This window comes from Jaculus jaculus, chromosome 7 (assembly GCF_020740685.1).
Source record: "Jaculus jaculus isolate mJacJac1 chromosome 7, mJacJac1.mat.Y.cur, whole genome shotgun sequence".
Classification (NCBI taxonomy): domain Eukaryota; kingdom Metazoa; phylum Chordata; class Mammalia; order Rodentia; family Dipodidae; genus Jaculus; species Jaculus jaculus.
The window spans coordinates 22857349-22875757 of record NC_059108.1 but is presented as its reverse complement, the minus strand read 5'-3'; positions in this window follow the sequence as shown (position 1 = coordinate 22875757).

Here is an 18409-nt window from a genome sequence, read left to right as displayed (position 1 = left end):
GGCTGTTGCCATCCTTGTGGGACGTTGTGTTTTCATCTTCTCAGGCTCCATTTTAAGAAGCATAATATATTTTTGTTTAACATCCATCCTTAAAGCTTGATTTTTGGCTTCGAAGCAAAAGAATCACTCTAAACAGTGCGTCACAATTAGTAGACATAAATATTCATTAAATGAGAGTTTTTGGTTTTGCCTTTTCATAGTAGTTAATTGTATGTAAGTGAGCTTGTTCACTTAGATCTATATTTCTATGTGAAAGAGCATTTTGGCAAAATGTTCCTGCTTCTTTCTCTTAAAATAAGGTTAGGTTTTCCAGGCGTGGTGGCACACACCTTTAATCCCAGCATTCAGGAGGCAGAGGTAGGAGGATCTCCGTGAGTTCGGGGCCACCCTGAGACTACATAGTGAATTCCAGGTCAGCCTGGGCTAGAGTGAGACTCTACCTCAAACTCCCCCCCCCAAAAAAATAATAATGTTAGGTTCAGTCTTACCTAGTGTGAAAGTGGATGGATAGCTAGCAACTTGATGAGACAGAAGAGACATAAGAGGGGGAATGGAAGTCAACACAAACAAATCACATTTGAAAATGCCAGAATGAGTGATCCCCACAATCTCTAAAGGCCAACTAGAACCCAAAATGAGCTACAAACGAAAGCTCATGTTGACGCTGTTATCTGCATGATCCTTCAGATTCTAGTCCAGGTCAAACAGCTCCTTGCCTTTTGTTTTCATGTTTGTTTTTGAGACCTAGATTCACCATGTAGCCCAGGTGGTCTGGAACTTACAATTCTCCTGCCTCAGCCTCTTGAGTGCCGAGATTGCAAATGTGCACCCCCACTTGAGCTCAGCTGCACGCAGCTCTTGTTGAGGGCCCACCATCTGCCTGGCCTTGGACTGGGTCCTGAGATCGCTCTCCAGCTCTGCACAGCCACCCAGATGAGCAGATAGGCCATTTCAGGACCGTATGATTAAAGTAATAATAGACGCCTCCTTGGAATGTCACCTGGACTCTTCCCCCCACCCCCCAGGGTGTCCCTAAACTAGGCAGAAGGGATTTGGCCAAGGAGAGGACTTCTGGGCTGAGTGACAGGATGACAAGTGAGTGGCGTACTAGGACAAAAGGAAATCCAGACAGAAGCAGGACATACAAGCTGGCAGCTGTGATCTGGCTGCAGTCCGTGCCTGAGGACTTCAAGAGGGCTGCTGTTGCCAAGAGATATCACGTGGCTCAGCTAAAGATCTGCAGCTCCAGTCCCTGCAGCCATCAGACGTTGAGGGACCACAGTGTCCCTCAGAGAGGATGCACACAGTTCCCTGTGACAGATTTATCAGACATTTACTGTAACCAATACCAGTGTTTCTTTTTCTTCAAAAGAAAAAAAAAAAAATCCCAAGAATTCACTTCTGAAAATGGCCCCCAGTATCTAATTTTTTGCATGTGTTTATGTGTGCATGTGCTCATATGTGGGTGCACGTGAGTGTGCAGGTGTGTATGTGTGTAAGCCAGAGTTCAAGTATCTTTCTCATCCTCAATGGCTCTTCCTTTTTGGTTTTTGTTTTTGTTTTTGTTTTTTTTTCTTTGAGACAGCTTCTCACACTAAACTCAGGACTCGCCAATTTGGCTAGACTAGCCAGCAAACGCCAAGGATCCTCCTGTCTACGTCTCCCCAGTGCCAGGATTACAGGCATGTGCCACCACACCCAGCTTTCTACGTGGGTGTTGGCGATCAGAAATCAGTTTCCTCATACTTGCGTGGCAAGCACTGAGCCAAACCCCCAGCTCCTAATTTTGGGGTCTTCCTGAGTACACCATCTTTAGCTGGAGGCTGTACATGGAGCCGGAGGAGAATTTTCTGCTCGAGACTCACACCGCACTTAGGCAGCCGCTGCTGTCCCTGTCCTCCCTGGCCTTGGAGCATTGTGAAAAGTAACAGAGCATTCCAGTACAAGGTGGTAACTGTGGTGAGCCCTTGTCACAAGGCCACTTGCCAAGTGAAAGGGAAAGCTTTTTGGTTTTTTTTGTTTGTTTGTTTGTTTTTTTAATGCAGTTAGATTAAAAAGAGCTCTAGGCATCCACCATCCAGGAGATGTGGTTGTGCCAAGGCAAGAACCCCACCTGGCAAGATTTGGAAGCACGTGATTTGCTGTTAAATTACTTACCTTTTTCTCAAAACCCAAATCCTGACTTCACGAACACCTGTGTGTTTGTGTAAACTGAAGCTCAGCTAACAAGCAAGAACACGTACCGGCCTTCAGGGATTTAAGCATGCATTTTCACCTGCTTACATTGCTGTCCAACGAGAAGCCTGTAGGTCTGACATGTGGCTGCATTGTCAATCAGACGGCCCCACACTGGACTGGAGCCCTTCTGGATTTCCCATGCCTGGGACCTTTCTCAATAGACAAGACAGAGCCTATTATCATAGATGCTGATGGGGCTGGAGAAATGGCTCAGTGGTTAAGGTGCTTGTCTTTGAAGCCTAAGGACCCAGGTTCAATTCCCCAGTACGCACGTTAGCCAGCTGCACAAGGTGGCACATGCACCTGGAGTTCATTTGCAGTGGTTGGAAGCCCTGGTGCCTCCATTCTCTCTTTCTCAGTCTCTGTCTCTCTCTCTCTCTCTCAGATACATAAAAAATTTGTAAAAGGTGTTGACAAGGAGAATAGAGTTTGAGCAATGACTTTGGTAGGCCCAAGATCCCTTCTAAGATTTGTGACTCTATGATTCCATGATTACTACTGGACCAACCCAAATGGTCACCAGTCACATGACTGTCTTTACTCAGACAAATGAGAGCACACTGCCTTACCTTTTTTGGTTTCTGCTACAAGTAATTACTCTCTGGGTTTTTCCATTTAGGGCTTATGACTTTAGAAAAAGATGCTGAAAGTGGAATTTTACCATATAACCATCTCATATCAAAGATACCTCAAACAGTTCACCCTTTGGAGTCAAAAGTACCCAACTTTCTTGGGAGATGAAATGTCTGGGAGTTACCGTGTTAGATCAAAGGTTAGATTGCTGTGTTGTTACCTTGATGTTTATGATACTTTTTCCTGGCTCCTTGGGATATGTGGGTGAGTTGTAACTCAAAAAAAAAAAAAAAGGGGGGGAGGGGGAGTGGTTAAAGAGTCCCTTGCTCATGTGCACTCTTTGTCATTTAAGTGGATGGCAGCCTTTTGCTGGTAGCATGTGCCACTACATAGTATGGACCAACACGGCTGTGTTACTGTTACCATTGTTCTGTGTATGTTTGTGTCTTATGCCACTTGCCTTGCTTTTTAAGTGGCTTTGTTTTTCAAGGTACTATCACTTTGAAAAAAGAAAATATCTGACAAGTATAAAAAAAAAAAACCTCTTACTTAACTGGATAGCAGGGACGGTGTTGGGCCCACGTCTGTGCCCGCTCATAGCCAGGGACACAGGCTCTTCCCTTCTGCACAGTGGCCCAGTGGCCGCCTGCGGCCCACACCTAGATGCGATGCAATGGATCGGTTCCTATCTCCAGCAAAATCCAGCATGAGGAGATCCTGTAAGGCTCAGCTCTAGACTCTCATAAGCCTGAAGCGGGAACAGGTCCCTCCAGGGTGGTTCTCGCCAAAGCCGTCTGGCATTTGTCATGCTGTATGCCACTGCGTTCCACCAACCAGACCCGCCAGTCTTGACGTTGACCTCCTGAATGTGATAAGGTGGCACTGAGCAAAACCGTCCTCTGACATGAAGACGTCTGTCTCCTGTCCTCCGTCCAAACGCTGCTGAGCCCCGTGAATGTTTTCAGTGCTCATCTTCCCACTGTATTGTTCTCTGACCTCTAATGTACACGTAGCCACTTCCAGTGCCGGGCTCTCAGTACGGTGGCCTCAATAAATGTCTGTGAACACCTGCCTACAATTGTGGTCCCATTACTGTCACATTTCACTACATACAATCAGTTATGTTACTGTGCTTGGTGCGTACCTTTCTGGGTTCTGACCCGTCAGAGACGAGTGGGGAAGTTTCCAGATCACCCTGACCCTGGTTGTGTAGACCCCACGGAAAGCTGCTATCTAGAGACACACGGTTCATGGGCCGCACACACACACACACACACACACACACACACACACACACACACAGGCTGCAATTGCATGGTCCTCTTTAGGGTCCTTTTTCGTAAGTCTGACTTTTCCATGCCTGGTAAACTTTCCAAGGGAAGACAACGCACTTCAGGGAAATAGAGACAAAGTGACTTTTTCAAAATTCATGTGGCTCCCCCCCCCCCAACAAAATAATAGCCGGGCGTGGTGGCACTCACCTTTAATCCCAGCACTCGGGAGGCAGAGGTAGGAGGATCACCATGAGTTCAAGGCCACCTGAGACTACATAGTGAATTCCAGGTCAGCCTGGGCTGGAATGAGACTCTGCCTCGGAAAAACAAACAAACAAATCCATGTGGTTCGCTCTATGGAAAAGAGTACATACAAAAGGTAACTGACTTCTCGGATATGGAATAGCCCAGCTTTCCAAGGCTTCTATTCTGGATCTTGCTAACACAGCCTCACCCACGTCCACAACCACACAAAGTCCCACCTTCCTCCTTAAAAAAAAAAAAAAAAAAAGCAAACAGAATGAGACAGAAAAACAGAGCCTACTTTCAAACTGTGCCCCTCCAGTTAGGTCCTTAGCTCGTGATCCTTGGCTTTGAATGTTTTAAACGCCACTGAGGAGCCAGTGCCATCCGGGTTCTCTTCTGTGGTGGAGGATGAGTACTCATGTTCAATTCACCTTGAACTTGTGTGGATAACTGATCCATCCATTGGTTTTATTACGACTCTGGAGTCGCTGAGATCGGCTAGTGTAATGTGGAGTGGAGCCCCTGGACTCCAGGTGTTTTCTTGAAGCTATACCTTATGCTCATGCAAGCTAGACCTTATCGAAATTGTCTGTAAAAGGGCATGGAAGACTCAGTTATCTGTCAGTAAAGTGCTAGCCTCACAAGCATGAAGGGATGAGTTCGATCCCCAGAACCCACACGAAACGTCAGGGGTGCTGGTGTATACCTGTGACACCAGCCCTGGAGAGGCAGAGACAGCAGCATCCCTGGCCAGGCCAGTGAGAAACCCTGTCTCAAGGTTGTTCTCTTGCCTATGTGCACCCACACGTGTGTGCCCCCCCCCACACACACACACAGACACAGCACATGCATGCACTCCACATACAAAGAAGTTGTCTATGTAAGTATGCATCCCGAGGCAGTGTGCACACCTGTTCCTGGGCACACAGCAGCTGCCTAATGTCAGTCTGTACACTTGGGAATCCAGAGGGGAGAAGTCCACAGGAAGTGCATTTGCCCTGTCCCTGAGTTTGCCTAAACCAACAGTGTTGGGTAGTGTTACACTCAGCATAAAGAAAACCCTGCATCAGACCATCAAGGTTAGCTTACTCAGAGAACCAGTGTTCAAATAAAAATGCCCATGCCTTGTAGGTACCACATTGTGGTGGCCTTGCAGGTAGGAACCTGTTCACGAGCCCCTAATCCACACTTCTGGCATTTTTTAAAAATTTATTTATTTATTTATTTATTTATTTGAGAGCGACAGACACAGAGAGAAAGACAGATAGAGGGAGAGAGAGAGAATGGGTGCGCCAGGGCTTCCAGCCTCTGCAAACGAACTCCAGACGCGTGCGCTCCCTTGTGCATCTGGCTAACGTGGGACCTGGGGAACCGAGCCTCGAACCGGGGTTCTTAGGCTTCACAGGCAAGCGCTTAACCACTAAGCCATCTCTCCAGCCCACTTCCGGCATTTTTGCAAGTGTTTATGGCACCACGCTGGAGGTGGCCTGGCTTCTCTCAGACTCTGAGCTGAACCAGGATTTCAGTGAATGCTTCCTCTTTCACCCTTGAGGATGTTCTCGCAAGAAGTGTGTAGAAATTCACTTCAGGTCTAAGGGAGAGAAATGCAGAGGTGTGGGGGCTGCTGCGTATGGGGCTCCTTCCACCATGTGACTCATGAAGACCCGTGGAGAGGCCCACCGGGGCGTCAGATGCCATCCCACGGTAGGAACCAGGATCACTGTGTGAAGCCTACAGGAGAGGGCCCCCCCCCCCCCCCCGGGAGGAAGAAGGAATGGCAGAGGGGGATTCCAGACGTTCTCCAGACAGCGCCATAGCTGAGTGGGTGTGGTGGTTTGATTCAGGTGTCCCCCATAAACTTAGGGGTTCTGAATGCTGGGTTCCCAGCTGATGGAGATTTGAGAATTAACACCTCCTGGAGGCTTATGGGTTGTTATGGCTAGTTTCCTCATGCCAGTGATTGGCACACTCTCCTGTTGCTGTTGTCCACCTTATGTTGGTGATGTCCACCCTCTGCTCATGCCATCGTTTCCCTGCCATCATGGAGCTTCCCCTCGAGTCTGTAAGCTAAAATAAGCCCTTTGTCCCACAAGCTGCTCTTGGCCAGGTGTTTTCTGCCAGCCATGCGAACCTGACTGCAACAATGGGGTTTGAGGATCGGTAGGTGGCAGCTAGGGCCGGGTGGGACTATAGGTTGCCACTGAAAGGCCTCATTACCCTCCTGGCACCTCCAAGCATTCTCACACAGATGGCCATTGCCAGTAATGGGCTGAGCCCCAGGGAGAAGGGGCTGGCTTACGCCTGAGGCCAAGTGTGCTCTTGTGACTCTGTGTCCTCCCTCCTGCCTGTCCTGAACCTGCCTCCTTAGGACTCCCTGAGGAAAAGCGCTAGGCTTAGAATAGACAAATGCCTCCAAAACAGGAGTTGCTCCTCTGGCCACTTCCCACTCCCCTGGGTCTCCGTAAGCTTCCCAGACCGCCTCCACTACAAGTAGGAATCAGAGGTAACACAAGCCTTCAAGGGACCCACCGAGCTCATCATGAGAAGTGAAAAATGGATCCAAGGCTGGAGAGATTTAGCAGTTAAAGTTGCTTGCCTGCGAAGCCTAAGGACCCAGGTTCGATTCCCCAGAGCCCACATAAGCCAGATGCACAAGGTGGCGCATGTGTCTGGAGTTTGCTTGCAGGGGCTAGAGGTCTAGTGTGCCCATTCTCTCTCTCATAAAGAAATTAAAAATCTTTTTAAACTGCACTCAGAATCCCTTTTGAATGAAGGGATGAAGCACTTCCTCAGACTAAACCCCAAGAGATGAAGGAGTCCTCTCCAATGGAGCCTAGGTACAGTCACACTTCCACTGTGGGTTGTGGGCGGGGGGAGAAGGTCAGGCCGCTGCCCCAGCCCTGCCTTAACTACTTTCATAGGCAGGAGGAAGCCACTGTGAGGCTGCCTCAGGAAAAGGGGAGCCACCCCTGTGCCTGGCATGGGCCCACTGCCCCCCATCTGGGAGAAGGAGAAGGTGATCTCATAAGGATCTGTCCTCAGATGAAGGGGTTTCGCATGGTTGACTTCTTTTCAATACCAAAAAAAAAAAAGACAGAAAATGAAGTGAGATCATAAGCTGCTCTTTCTACTTCAAAGTAGCATTTGTCCAAGCTGTTCACAGCGGACTCTAAAGAGCCCCATTCTAAGCTCCTGAGGTGTTGCTAGGTGGAAAATGTTGCGTGTCAGAGCCTGAGAGTGTGTCCTGCGTCCCCCACGTTCCAAGGCACCTGCATCAGCCTGTCTGGGCGTGACCACCCCCTATTCCTGGAACTGCCAGTGACTCGCCAAGCTTGAATGGGGCTGTACTGTGTGGGAGTCACACTGGGGTCCCTGCTTCAGCCATCTCTAATGCCCCAACCTCCTTAGGGTCCTACCTGTGGGCTTCTTGGACGGTTTTCGTATCTTATTCTTTTTTTCACAGAGCAATGTAGTAAGAAGGAAAAGAATTTTTCATTTCCTCTGCCTTTCCCTCTGCGCACCTGTGCCCCATGGCTTCTCAGAGGCAACCCTTACCTGACTGTGCCTCCCTCATCTGGCCTTGTACCCATGGCTATACCACTGAGACCCAAGGGACCCACCCGCCCCCTGCCTGCATGCTCGAGGGACCTGGCTGTCCTCTGGCTGCCAGTGACACCTTTCCCCCTCAGAGCACAGTATCTCTACCTGGAGCATGTTTGGAAACAAAAAAGTTTTCTCATGAGCCGGGCGTGGTGGCATCTGGGAGGCAGAGGTAGGAGGATTACAGTTCAAGGGCCACCCTGAGACTACATAGTGAATTTCAAGTCAGTCTGAGCTAGAGTGAGACCTTACCTCCTAAAACCAAAAAATAAAAAATAAAAATGAAATAAAAAATAGTTCTCACATGAAGGCAAGACACAAGAGAACCAAGGACAATACTTTTTAAGGGCCCGATAGAGATCAAAGGACTTGAGAGAAGGACTCCAAGCTGAGGCCCTTGTTTTATAAATTAAAACTAAAGGAAAAATACTTGTTTGCTGTGAAAAAAATAGACATATGTTAGTGAGTACAAAAAAAAAAAAAACAGAAGAAGGAATCTGAAACTTTCTGCCTGACCCCTCAGACCACAGCTGGCCACATGCTCAGGCTTACCCAGTCATTTGGGGCATCTGGCCACAAACAGGCCACCTACACCAAAAACGTCAGCTACTCTGCTAGCTGAGGGAGGGCAAGTGGTCATGTGCACCTTAACCCATACCTTACATCCTGGCAAGGCTAGATACAGAGCATGTAAACACATGAGTTGATGTTGGCATTTTCGGGGTGGTAAATTGGGGAGCATAAAAGGCAGGGGACATGAATAGTAGGAACCAAGCAGGTTTCCCACTAGAAAAATGGCAAGAACTGAGAACCCCACAGTCCCAAAAAGCCCCAGCTTTGCTGTCATTTTCTAGAAAATACCCAAACCCAGCTTGGCGAACCAGTAAGTTCATGGGGGGTTAGCTTACAGGAGCATTGCAACATGCTGGGCACTTAGGCCATCAAGGAGCCGCCTGCCTTCCCCCACCAGCAACTGTTAACAGCCTCTAGATCCTGGGGTGATGCCGCATGAGCCCTTCCCTCCTTCCCAATCTTGTGAGGCTCTCACACAGGTAAATGGCAGATACTCTGATTTCAAGATGGCAACAGTAATGACATGCCCAGAGGACATGTCTCCCTGACTGGCAAGAATTCCCTCTTTGTACATGCCACGGGAGATTACCAACACCTTGGGTCTGTGCAGCAGTGAGTCTCTGTCTTGTCCCTAAACCAGATGTAGCTATTTCCTGAAGCATTTCTTCCTGGGGGACGGAGATAAGCTCATGCAATTTACAGGCTCAAGATGCTCAGCGAGTCATGATTCACGAGGCCTCTCCCCAAGTGTACAAAAGCCATAATTGCTGGGGAGAGAAGACCTCCTATTGGCTGAGCTGCCCACGGGTTGTTCTGGGCACTCCGAGGTTGCAGCTTTCCTTAGTCATCCCCCCTGGTGAGCTTTCTGGTGATGCGGCTGCCTTCGAGTCACCCGTGCTCCTGTAAGTGACCACAAACCACCACTTCACTAACGTGGCTGGAGTGGAATTAGTTCTGCTTGTGGTCTGTTCCCTCTCAGAGGTAAATGTTTGTTCATGTCTTCCCAGGGGAAAAAAAAAAAATCGCAGGGCACCAGATCTCCACGGGATGCCAACAGCACCAATGGGCATGTCTTCCTCCACAGAGGCGTGTGATTGGAGCAAAAAGAAGATCCTAAGACTATTGAAACCTGATGTCTGACTGCACCTGGCAACATCTGACAGCTGTCATTGGCAATCTCAGCACTTAGGAGGCTGAGGCAGGATCCTCACAGATATGTGACCAGCCAGGGCTACTTGGCCACCTCTTCTCAAATAAATAGATGATTAGATAGATGAGAGAGAGAGAGAGAGATTGGAACCTGGTATGTTCATTTAATAGTATAGTAATTTTATTTTGCCATTGAGATTTATCAGTGACAAAATATTCAGGACTAAACAGATTTCTTCTGTACTCCATAACATGATAATTTCATCTCCATCTTCCACACCTCCATCTCTGAGGATGAATTCCAAAATGTCTCTGCAGGCATTAAGGCTGCTAACATAAGGACTGTCAAATCTCGGGCTTTCCCACAGCTGTGGCAGTGCCAGCTGCGAGATGGCAGCCTCTCGTACCTTAGTTTCTTCATCTGCAGTGCGATGCCAGACAGTGGTGCCCAGCGCACGGGCTGGGAGAATGCCTGAGTTATGGGCTCCACTGAGACCAGCAGGGGATTTTCATGGCATCTGCTGCTGGGTTTCATTCCTTTTACAGAGGAGAAAAGTACCTCAGGGATCCCCAGCGAGTCCCCCGAGATGCCACAGCTGGTGGGCACATCCAAAAGAGATCCTTCACTGTCCTTCACTGCTGTTCCAACAGCCTTCCAGGTGCTTCCAGAGAATTCTGGCTGTTGCATTTACATCTGTGCGTTCATCATTTACAAAATCCTGGCATTTGAGGTGACCTAGGTGACTTGAGCGTGACCCCTTTTCTCCCCTGCTGACTTGACCACAGACCCTGGTCATTCATTCTAAGAGTGACAGCGTTCACCAACTCCCTCTCTCAGGGGCCACTGCTTTGAGTAAGGAGGCCGTGGGAGGAAGGAGCTTTCTGTCACACTCCACGTATCCCCTCTTGGCTTTACAGGGAAACTAGGGGCGAGTGTCTGTGTGAGGATGAGGGTCCCCCACCTTGTCCCAGCGGGCTCCCACTCAGATTGGAGTGGAGCAGCTCCCCAGTCCTCATTACGCTGGTTTTAGGTCATTCCTGGGGAGACTGAATCCTGCTGCTGCTGCTCAAATATTTTTAGATAAAACATTAGCAGTTTGGCAATTGCAAACATTTAGAGCGTCAACCAGCTGGGGAGCGCAAGGAGAGACGGCTGGCCAAGGACGCTCAGGTCCGTACTTTGTCCAGAGCCAGGGCTGAACAGGAGACTGAAAGCTCCCGGAGGGGCAGGACCAGGAGGCTGGTAGCAGGTAGCTGGCATGGGGCATCCTCTCACCCAGCCTGGCAAGGACTGGTACACTTTGCCCAGTGTAATGGTTAATATTGTCAACTTCATGGACTTGCCTGGGATATAAACCTGAAGGCATGTCTGTGAGGCAGTTTCTAGATGGAGTGAAATAGGAAGACCTGCCCTAAAAGCGGGCAGCTCCATTCTATGGGCTGGGGTCCTGGATTGAATCAAAGGGAGAAAATGAGCTGAGCGCAAGCATTCGTTGCTGGTTCTGGACTACAGACATAATGTGACCACCTGCTTCCATAAGCTGTCCACCCATGGTGGCATGTAACCCCTCAGATCGTGAGCCAAAATCAGCCATCCTCCTATAAGCTGCTCATGTCAGGTATTTCATCATAGCAATGAGAAACTTAACTAATACACCCACCAAGGTTGCTGGACACAGTGCTGGATTTTGCCTTTGTAAGAGGCAAGAATAATCAGTGAGCAAAACAGGCAAACTGCCTACTGCACACTGGGGACCTCCCCAGCCCCACTTGCCTGGATGAAGGTACATCCCTCAGCGCCCACATCTTCGTTCTCAATCACTTCTGTGACTATTTTTTGCTGCTCAAGGAGGGCAGGGTGGTGTCTGGCCTGGCTGCTGTCTTTCCTAAGGGCTGGCATGGAGCAGGTGGCCAACTAACATGGGAGTTTGCTCCTTCTCTGTAGGGCAGCCAACAGCCCGGAGACACTCAGAGAAGACTCCAGTCACAAACAACACGTCATCAAGCGCTCCCCACCTGCTTCAGGAGACCTCAGCTGTATTCACGTGACTGTCCTGTCCCAGGGCAGCTGACCATGCTTTGCAGAGAAGTCCAGCTCTGGACTTTACTGTGAGGACCGACTGATGTATCCATGTTCTTTCTGGGAAAATTTAAGCAATATGGCTGTCGTGGTTTGAATGTGAATGTATGTTCTCTCATATCCTCAGGGATTTTTTTTTTTTTTTTTTTTGGATTAAGGTTAAGCTTCCTGCTTAAGCCTCCAGCAGCCTGCTAGAGTAGGTGACCCTGGGGCGGATCTTGTCCAGCCCTAAGGTGTGTTCAGAGCCGGTTTGAGATCAGGCTGTCTGTGTTTGCTGGCATTTCTCTCTGCTGTGGATCTTTGGAAGTGAGCCAGCATCTCCTACCCTAATGGAGCTTGCCCTGGATTCTGTCAGCCTAAAATAAACCCTTTCCTCCCATAGGCTGCTTCTGGTTGGGTGTTTGTTCCAGCAACCAGAAAGTAACTGCGACTATGGTCTTTCCAACCTCAAGATAAGAAATACCATGTGCCTGGTCAGTGAGCAAAAGTGTGGCACCCACAGTGCAGATAAGGGATGGAGGTGGTCAGGACAACCTGCATAGGACACACAGCAACAACGTAAGGTCAAGAACGGGAAGTGTGGCCATGACATACGGCTTGTGCTTTCTGTAGTTTCAGTTAGCCGAGGTCAGCTGCAGTCCAAGAGTATTGAATAGAAAATTCCAGAAATAATTCATATACTTCGAACTGTGAGTAGCAAAAAGAAATCGTATGCCATTCCACTCCACCTTCATCAGATGTGAATTACCTGCTGGTTCAGCATATAACTGCTGTAATTTGCTCCCTACCCTCTAGTCAGTCACCATCTTGGTTATCAGCTCGACTGTTGTCATGTTGCAATACCTATGCTGAATAACCCCTGTTTTACTTAGCAATGTCTCCCAAGCCCAAGGACGGCAAGGCACTGGAGACAGCGCATAAGTCGGAGAGACAGATTAACTAGGGTAGCATGTGCAGCGTTGCAGGGCACATAGGGAAAGGAGTTTGTATGGCGCTGGTACTACCCACTGTTCGGGGCTACTGCTGGGGGCCTTGGGGCAGATCTTCTATTGACAAGAGGAATGAGTATATCAGGTTTTTGCAATATGTAGCTCTACTGCCATTAATAACAGACATAAGATCTGGATTTTCAGTTCTTCATACTAAGTGTGTATGCCCCTCACAGTGAGAGCCCAGAGAGGTTTCTGAGGCATCTGTCCAGCCACTGAGCCCCATTCCCAATGAGCTACAGACAATGGATTCCCCCACGAGGCTGCCACAGGGTTTCCAGCGTCCTCACGACTGTGTGGGTGAGAAACACTGAGAAGAGAGGCAGCAGTCTCCATGGCTGTTCCAGAAAGCTGAATACCCCCCGGGGTGCAAGGACAGACTTCCCTCTTGGCCTGGGCCTCTGTTCAGGTACCTCTGTGACCTATCCAGGTCCACATCCAAGAGCCCACCTTTCTTGCACAAGAAAGAGTTTAACAAAATGCAGTGGGGGGGGGGGGGGGGTTGGTGCTGGAAAGATGGCTTAGCAGTTAAGTGCTTGCCTGTGAAGCCTAAGGACCCTGGTTCGAGGCTTGATTCCCCAGGACCCATGTTAGCCAGATGCACAAGGGGGCGCATGTGTCTGGAGTTCATTTGCAGTGGTTGGAGGCCCTGGCACGCCCATTCTCTCTCTCTCTCTCTCTTTCTCTCTCTCTCCCTGTCTGCCTCTTTCTCTCTGTGTCTGTCACTCTCAAATAAATAAATAAAAATAAACAATAAAATGCAGTCATGGGAAAACCACTTCCCTTGCCTTGTTCTATGTGTAGACCCAGACATAGGTTAGATATGCATGCACACCACATACAAAATAAAATAAATAAATTTTAAAAAAAAGGAAAGAAAGATGTATTCTCCTGGAAGTCTAAGATGAGGGTTATGGGATAAAATTCAAATGTCATCAAAGCTCCTCCCCAGCTCCTAGAATCTACAGAACTCCCCCGCCCCCAGCTTGTGGCCACATCACTCCTGGCAGAGCTCTCTACGTATCATTTCTCCTTGTCCGGTCCAGACCCTCATCCTCTCTAGTAGGAGGACCCCTGTGGTTGCATCAGGTCCTTCTGGGGCATCCAGGATGCCCTCCCCATCTCAGGGTCCTTAACCCCTCCCCCCCACCACCACCAGGTCCATTTGGCCCGCATCACAGATGTGGACACAGGTTGCAGACATTAGAATATGAGCATCTTGGAGCAGAAGCATGCAGCAGGCTGAGCTGCGGCCGCCCACCCTCCCTCCCTCCCTCCCTCCCTCCCTCCCTCCCCCGCCCCCCAAGGCTTCTCCATCAGCGTAGGAATGAGTTGTGGGCTGTGGCATACGTTTTGATTCCTCTCCCGTCACATCGCTTTTCTTTTCCTAATACCAGGAAAGATGCTCTGAGCCTCATGTGCTAAGAGGAGGAGGTGGCCATACTCATTAACACCAGGAGAGGAGAAGCAAGCTGCACAGCAGCTCATGTTGTGCAAAGCAAATGTATAGGTATGCATCTGGTCCATGCATAGAAAAATATGAAATGCAGCGACACTGCTTATCTCAAGGGTTGGATTAAGTAAACTTGCATTTCTTTTTTTCATATGCATTTCTATGCTGACTGGATTTGAGTATTCTTACAGTGAGCAGTTCATTCTATGATTGTTTCTACAATCAAAAAATGTACATATAGGGCTGGAGAGATGCCTTGGCGGTTAAGGCGCTTGCCTGCAAAGCCAAAGGACCCAGGTTCGATTCCCCAGGACCCATGTAAACCAGATGTGCAAGGTGGCGCATGCATCCGGAGTTGGTTTGTAGTGGCTGAAAGCCCTGGCATGCCCATTTTCTGTCTCCCTCCCTCTCAAATAAATAAATAAAATGTTTTTTAATGAAATTTACATTTAACATTTTTAATGGAATGAAGAAAATGCTGTAGTGTATTCAACATAGGATGCTATCCATTATATTATACGGAGTACAAAGTTTCAAAACAATGGGAATAACATGATTCTATTTTTTTTTTAAGGAAAAAAGAGTCAAAATGAAGGAAAATACCTAAAAGAGGATATATTGGTGCACTTACTTAAAAATGCTTATCTATGGGTTGTAGGATTACTTTTATGTTCTTCTTAGACACTGTGATTTTTTTAAAAATATTTATTTATTTTTGAGAGAGAGAAACAGGCAGAAAGAGAGAGAGAGGGAGAGAGAATGGGCATGCCAGGGTCTCTAGCCACTGTAAATGAACTTCAGATGCATGCATCACCTTGTGCATCTGGCTTTATGTGGATCCTGAGGAATCAAACCTGGGTCCTTTGGCTTTGCAAGCAAGCACCTTAACAGCTAAGCTATCTGTCCAGCCCACTCTGTGATTTTTTTTTAACAATTAATGACATTACCATATTGCCTTGTTTTTATAGTAGTGGGAATGAAATCCTCTTGCCCAAGATGAGGCAGAGTCAGCTGAGGGGTTGGAGGCAGAGCTGGGCTGTTTGCAGACTGTGACTTTGGACTCTAGCTTCTAGCATGGCTTCATGAATCACCTGCTATCAGTGAAGCTGCACCTAGCTCAGGGCTGGAGGAGGAACCAGGGGCTGATATTTGAGCCCTGGTTCCGGCAACTACCAGCAGTGACTATAGACAAGCAGTGTGTGTGTCTAGGAACTGAACCCAGGACTGTAGGAAATCAAGACAAGCGCTCTCCTGCTATGCTGGACCTGCAGCCCAGCCCCCAATAATATTGCAAGCACTTTTAGCCTAGGTTCTTTACTAATGAAAGGGAACTCATAGTCAGACAGCCCACCTCACAAAACAGAGGGGTTTGTGGTGAAATAAAAACATATCTATATACTGCAAGTTCTGAAAAGTTCTCCGGGCAGGTCGGATGTCATTTGCATGGTTGTTTTATCACTGTACCTGGGTTGGAACTTTCTTCCTAGACCAGTGTAAGTAGCCCAGACCCAGTTTAGCTTTGGAGGGGCCTGCCTTGTCCATTGTAGACTTTTAAAAAATGTTTTATCTTTATTTATTTGAAAGATAGAGAGAAAGAGGCAGAGAGAGAGAGAATGGTCAAGCCAGGGCCTCCAGCCACTGCAAACACACTCCAGATGCATGTACCACCTTGTTTATCTTGCTTACATGGGTCCTGGGGAATTGAACCCAGGTCCTTTGGCTTTGCAGGCAAGTGCCTTAACCATTAAGCCATTTCTCCAGCCCCATTGTGGATTTTTTTTTTTTTTTTTTGAGGTAGGGTCTCACTCTAGCTCAGGCTGACCTGGAATTCACTATGTAGTCTCAGGGTGGCCTCGAACTCACAGCGAGCCTCCTGCCTCTGCCTCCTGAGTGCTGGGATTAAAGGCATGTGCCACCATGTCCGGCTCCATTGTGGATTTTTTAAATAATTTTTTTATTATTTATTTTTGAGAGAGAGAGAGAACGGGCACACTGGGGACTTCAGCCACTGCAAACAAATTCTAGACACATGCACCTCCTTGTGGCACATGTGAAACATGGTGTGCTTTGTGTCACTGTGTGTCTGGCTATGTGGGACCGGGAGATTCAAACTTGAGGCTTCACAGGCAAGCACCTTAACCACAAAGCCATCTCTCCAGCCCTCACTGTGGGTTTTTAACTCCTCCTGGACCTATGATCTCTAACAGCTCTCAATCTCTATTCGGTGGTCTTGGATATGTTTTTATCTTTGTTGCTGGTGGGCTTCTCAGTGATTTAAGCTGAAAGACTTAGAAGAGACTTCCACTGGCCACCATAAATGAAACCTTTAAAGAAGGGAAGTGAAGGCCAGCAGGCAGGGCTGGCTCTCCTTGCCTGCCTGGGCTAGCTTCCCTGCCCTCTTTACAAAGGCAGGCTTGGGAGAGCTGGGATGAACAACCTGTTCTCTTCCTTGCCTAGGAGACAACGCTGCAATTGTGTTTCCCCTCCTCCTTGGTGGGGCCTGTACCTGTCCCAGTTCGCATGCTGAGTCCCTGTAGGAGGATTGGCTGGGCAGTTCCTCCCTGCCAAACACCGCAGGAGGGCAAGCCAAAGTCACAGGTGCCTTTAAACCCCTGGGGAAGAAGCAAAGGTGCTGGCAGAAAGCCCTCCAGATCTCCCTTCTCTCATGCCCAGGCCAGGCATGGTGGCACACCCTTGTGAGCCCAGCCCTCAGGCATCCAAGACAGGAAGACATGACCTTCAGGCCATCCTGGGCTAGATAGTAAAAACCTGTCTTAAAAAAAAATAATGTGATATATATACAAAAATTTAAAATCTGGGCTGGAGAGATGGCTTAGCGGTTAAGTGCTTGCCTGTGAAGCCTAAGGACCCCGGTTCGAGGCTCGGTTCCTCAGGACCCACGTTAGCCAGATGCACAAAGTGGCGCACACGTCTGGATTTCGTTTGCAGTGGCTGGAAGCCCTGGCGCGCCCATTCTCTCTCTCTCTTTCTCTGTCTCCTTCTGTCTGTCATTTTCAAATAAATAAATTGAAATGAACAACAAAAAAAAATTTTAAAGAGTGTTCCACCAGGCCCAGCTATAATTATAAAAAAAAAAATTAAATCTTAAGTCCATAAAAGGACCCTTCTATACCTTCAGAGTCAGGAGAGCTTGTTTCTTTTTTGGACTATTATTATTAGAAAAATAATTTTGGTGCCAGGGACAGAAATCAGGGCTTCGTAAATGCAGGCAAGTACTCTATCACTGAATTGCACCGCAGCTCATGATGGCACAAGTTTCTGTCTGCCTTTTGCCTCCCGGAAAGACAGGCCCGTGGAATGCCTGCTGCCCCCAGACAGGGGCTGCCCCTCCCTAAGGAGAGCCAGCAGCTCCTATTCAGCTCAAGCATCCACCTGCCAGCCTCCTTTGGAGGCCCTTTCTTGGAGACTTTTCAGGCAAAACAAGGGAAACAATAACCTGCTGAAATAAGATTTAAAACATGGCAGAGGTAGGAGAATCGCCATGAGTTCAAGGTCACCCTGAGACTACAGAGTGAATTCCAGGTCAGCCTGGGCTACAGTGAGACCCTACCTCAAAAAAAAAAAAAAAAAAAAAAAAAGATTAAAAAGATGCAAGATATGGGCTGGAGAGATAGCTCAGTGGTTAACAAACTCGCCTGCAAAGCTTAGGGAGTGGGGTTCGATTCCCCGGTGCCCGCATAAAGTCAGAGGTACAAGGTGGAGTTCATTTGCAGCAGCTAGAGTCCCTGACATGTCCATTTTCCTCCTCTCTCTTCCTCTTTAATAAATTTTTTAAAAATTAACAATATGTAAGATAGCCAGGCGTGGTGGCACACGCCTTTAATCCCAGCACCCGGGAGGCAAGGTAGGAGGGTCACCGTGAGTTCGAGGCCACCCTGAGACTACATAGTGAATTCCAGGTCAGCCTGGGCCAGAAAGAAAAAAAAGGAAGATAAATTCATGTTTGTATAGATAATCTGTTACTAAAAGCATGGCAATCCTAGAATCTCAGAGGACAGTGACTTGAGATACCCACAAGTGCCCACAGGGTGGAAAACAGATGTCTAACCTCCTTTTCCTTGAGTCAATAACCAGTAGACTTCCACCATGGCTGAGAGTAGGGATTTGTCCCATGGCTTGCAAGTCATTGTTCCCTGTGTGAGCCCGCTGTCATTTACTACTTCCTGCTCAGCTCCTAAGCTCCAACTGCAGCCAGTCATTAGCATATGAGCTC